The 5080-nt window shown below is 38.9% G+C and overlaps 1 non-coding gene across 1 annotated transcript; it reads right to left on the reverse strand.

Moving 5' to 3' along the window:
- Window positions 1-4579: 4579 nt before the first annotated feature.
- LOC141675560 (small nucleolar RNA R71) lies at window positions 4580-4686 on the reverse strand. Its single transcript, XR_012556207.1, has one exon. It is a non-coding gene; the product is annotated as a small nucleolar RNA R71 (small nucleolar RNA).
- Window positions 4687-5080: the final 394 nt, after the last annotated feature.

Consider the following 5080-nt stretch of genomic DNA (forward strand, 5'->3'; position numbering starts at 1 on the left):
TTTTCAAAACTATTAATCGAATAAGGTTTATTCGATAAGTTTATATTATTTAATGAATATTACTTGAATATTCATTCGAGGACTTATGACTCAGTCTATATTATTTAATGAATATTACTTGAATATTCATTCGAGGACTTATGACTCAGTTTATATTATTTAATGAATATTATTTGAATATTCATTTGAGGACCTATGACTCCGATTATTTACTGAATAATATTCTTTTTTTTATTAAAGAATAATGTGTCGATAATCAAACCTACTTTTGATTATTCAAATAAAGATATTACTTTCGTATAAGTATATCTTTGGTTATTTACTATTCATTTCAAGTATAAGTTTTACAACTTCTACTTCAATTATTTTTATAAAGATTATTCTTTATGGGAATATTATTTAAATAATAATATTCAGATATTTTCTAATATATTGGGACTGATTTACTTTATTAAATCAGCATTACTCCAAACACTCTTTAAAGTGTTTTCGAGTCTTTAAAATGATTTTTAAAAGTTAGAGCGGTTCCCAAAACTCATTTTTTTATATATTTAAGATCTTCCTTTTAAAAGGGGATTTAAATACTCGCTCAAAACCGGACGGATCCGGCTCTGTGGTGTATTTTATATTCGCAACAAGGTTGCTGTTTTGGTAAATGAATTGATTACTTACCCAACGTTCGGGAAGTAAGTCCATCTATCGAGTCGGCATAAGCAACATGGGCTCAGTGGGCGTCCATGAAAGTGTAAGTGGCTCAGTGGGAGTCCATCAAATGCGTAAGTGGCTGAGTGGTAGTCCAGCATAAGGTCCTATTGCGACCAGGGTGATGACCAGTGGGAAATTCGTCCATCTACTAGTAGAAAAGGTTACTTATTGGTATCTTTGCCTGATCAGCAAGATACCGGGTTTATGCCACAATTTTTTTCCTTTCCAAAAATTCATTGGATGTTACAAACTCTGTTCATACTTTACATGACAGAGGTTTTCAGGAAATGTATAAAGAGATATATATGTGGATATATATATCGGGACTTAATGAAGTATATCATAACTTCATTTCATTCAATAATACTTCAAAGATTTAATCTATTCAAATCTTGTCTTGTAGTCTCATCCATGTGATGAACTGTTGAAAGCTCATTATACTTTGAACAGTGGTAGTTCAAGTAGCTTTATAAATGATATAAGTATAGTGAAGTATTTGGTAACTTCATCCCTTGTTTTTGCTTATATCCAGTAAGTAATTATCTTACACTTGATAAAGGATTTTAGTAAGTTATCCATTTAGATACTTGCATTATTGTTTACACTATATATTATCTTGCGAGCTGTAATGCTCACTCTTGCTTTATTTCTTCATCACACAACAACAGTTAGGAAAGATGGCCAGACTCAAGCAGACCCAGTGCAAGAGCGTGGGAAGCGCTCCGCGCCTTCCCATTGAGATCATAGCTGCTATAGCTGCAGAGGTAGATCTATCTGTAGATCAGACCTTCTACTTTTGGGAATCAATTATGTATAATTATAACTTGTGGCAGATAATGGCAATTAATTGTAAACTTATCAAGTAATCATTTTGGGTTGTAATAACTTTTAAATTGTGGATTCAAAGACTTGTACTTATTTCAATTTCATCTCTGAGACTATGACGGGTTGTGGTGTGTTAGTGTGGGGTCACAACATGAGGTTATTTATTATTAATTCAGTTAAGTGATATTGTGGAAAGAAAGACCGTGACGACCCGGATCCCTGACCCCGGATCTGGGGGTGTTACAGAAATGGTATCAGAGCTAAGCGTTATAAACCTTATAGATGATGCGATGATATAATAATAAACTCACAAAGATAATAAGAACTCTTTCCAAGTTCATGGTTGGACTACTTAAAGTAGCGCTGGCAGTTAAAACCCTTACGGGAACCCTTATAAGTATCATGATAGTAACTTAGCTCGTTTAATGTGTAAGCACATGAGATAGAGGACCCTGAGATGTTCGAGCGTGAGCATGATGAGGCACTGTTAGATGTCGAGGATCAGGAGGAGCCTGAGATGGAGGAGGATGAGGAGGACCCCTCAGAGGAGTTAGAGACAGAGGTCATTGCTATTTCAGATGAGGAGGACCCGGATGAGGTCCCAGTAGCTGAGGAGCGTGTCGGAGCTATGGTAGTGTACACTGGTACCCCTTTACCACCACTCCCGGTGGTCAGAGCTCCTACCCCTCCACCACTATCTTAGATCCCCTATGATGACAGCTCAGAGACCCATACTTCCGAGCCTAGGCAGACCGAGGAGGTACCCCCAGCGGCTCCGAATTCACCACCTCTCGACCCTGCCCATAGGCACTCTTTGTTTGCCCACGGCTATGTTCAGGATGTACTGAGGACCCGAGTGGCTGTTGCTGAGGCCCGGCTGGATGAGGTCAGGAGGGAGTTGGATTCGGAGAGGGCGGGTAGGTGATAAGTGGCATTTTATACCACTTAGAACGTCTTAAAATGGCTTAAATTGGTGTCTTGAAATCAAGTATTTTGTGTATTTGATGCGTTTTTCTAGTGTTTATGCATTTCAGGGTATTAGTTGCATTTCGGAGGAGGAATCATCAAGAATAAGCCTTGGCATGTGTTCACCATTGCGAGAGGAAAAGAACGGGCATATTACGGCGAAGAAACGGAGCAAACCTGGAAATTTTCCAGTAGGGTCCTGCGCGCCCGCGCAGCAATACTGAGCGGCCGCGCAGCAGCCTTGCGCGCCCGCGCAGAAATGCTGAGCGGCCGCGCAGGGTCGGGGAAAATAATATATTGTTTTAGACTTCTACTTCTGTTTGGCTTCCAACTTCTATGTAGTCTGAGTTTTATGGGACTATTATATAAGTAGATTTGAGACGTTTTTCACAGATTATTAAGAGGGGATTATGTTTTAGATTGTGTTTTGCAAGAAGCGAAGGAGATAAGGAAGAAGACCGATTTAGCACACAGCAACGAAGAGGAAGCATATATTCTTGTGATTCTTGTTTCGTTGTAACGTTGGATGCTAGTTTTCTTGCTTTGACTTATTTACTCTTGTGACGTACTCTGTTTTAATATAATTAGTTTAGTTGTTATTATCTTGTGTTCGTTTATCATGATTTCATATGAACCCATGATGGCGATAAGTTCTATTATGGGCTAATCGTGATCATGGGGTTGCAACAGATTTATTATGGAATTCTTTAGTTAATTGTTTAATACTTTAGTGTGTGATGATTGCATGATATCTAGTATTGGTTGTGCGTATTCGTCTTATGTGCGTCACGAACATATAAGATAGGGTGTTAATCTCTTGTGAAGCGACAGTGGATCTTGAGATTTAGAACTTGCCATGCTAGCATAGGTTCATGTACATTGTGCATGATTAGTGGGTAACTCTAACAGTTTTATTTGCCCTATGTAATCAAAAGGAATAACTTGTGCTTAAATCGTTGTGTTGTCAATTTCTGTAGACATATAGGAACTCAACATAATTGATGACTATTCAATTTCTATCTTAATTGTGGATGTTTGGTAGAATGGTATTAGTACAATGAAAGTTGGCTTTTATCAGTTTTGTGTTATTCGATTAATATCATCACTGTCACATGCTAAAGGTAATAACTATGGCTATAGAAGGAAGTAATAATGAAGTTGTGATCTCATGAGTGTTTTATTATTGGTAAATTGCAGTGTTAGTTAAGTGGTTAATTAAGTAGTTAATTATAGTTAATATTTAATCAACAATTTTAAGTGTTATTATCTTAACATTGAGAAGTAATCATACATTGGTGAGTGAGTTAAATTAGACAATAACTTAGTCTAAGTCTCTGAGGGAACGAACTAGAAAGTATTCTATATTACTTGCGAACGCGTATACTTGCGTGAATATTAGTGCGTGATTTCGCCCTAACAAGTTTTTGGCGCCGCTGCAGGGGACTCGGCGTATTTGTTTAGTTTATGTACTTACCATCATTGGTCATTAGGACTCAGTGATTAGGATGTAGTAGTTAATTACTCTTTTCGGTTGTGTTTCAGGTACTTTAGTGCGTTTATGCAAACTCGTTCTCGTGCTCGCAAGAGAACCTTAGATACAGCTGAGGAGAAAGACGAAGTTCTTGATACACCGGAGAAGTTAGATTTTGAGGATTCGGATTCAGGAACTGAGCAGAAAGAAACAGTAAACATGGGAGATCATATTGTTCGAGCTGATCCAGCTCTTATGGATTTTTCTCGGCCTAAAATTGATGACATTCAGTCAAGCATCCTTCATCCGGCTATTCAAGCTAACACCTTTGAAATCAAGCCGGGCACTATACAGATGGTGCAGAATTCTGTTTCTTTTGGAGGAGCGGCAACTGAAGACCCCAACATGCACATAAGGAATTTTGTCGAGATCTGCAGCACTTTTAAGTATAATGGCGTGACTGATGAGGCTATCAAGTTGAGGCTTTTCCCATTCTCACTGAGGGATAAGGCTAAAGACTGGTTACATTCTGAACCAGCTGGGTCAATCACTACGTGGCAAGATCTTGCGCAAAAGTTTCTGGTGAAGTTTTATCCAATGGCAAAGACTGCTGCTATGAGGAGTGCTCTTACTCAGTTTGCGCAGCAACCTACAGAATCTATGTGCGAGGCTTGGGAACGCTACAAGGAAATGTTGAGAAAATGTCCACATCATGGAATGCCGGATTGGATGGTAATCACTGGTTTTTATAATGGTTTGAGGGCTCAATCTCGGCCCATGCTCAATGCAGCAGCTGGAGGCGCCTTATGGGCTAAAAGCTATACTGAGGCGTACAATCTTATTGAGACGATGGCTGCAAATGAGCATCAAAACCCAACTCAGAGGATGACATCAGGCAAGGTAGCAGGTATTCTGGAAGTTGATGCAGCCACCGCTATTGCAGCCCAGCTCCAAGCGCTATCAATGAAGGTTGATTCTTTGGCTACGTATGGAGTTAATCAAATAGCTATGGTTTGTGAGCTTTGTGCAGGTTCTCATGCTACGGATCAGTGTTCTCTTATCAACGAATCTGTTCAGTATGTGAATAATTATCAGCGACAACAGCAGCCTGTG

This window comes from Apium graveolens, chromosome 7 (assembly GCF_009905375.1).
Source record: "Apium graveolens cultivar Ventura chromosome 7, ASM990537v1, whole genome shotgun sequence".
NCBI lineage: Eukaryota > Viridiplantae > Streptophyta > Magnoliopsida > Apiales > Apiaceae > Apium > Apium graveolens.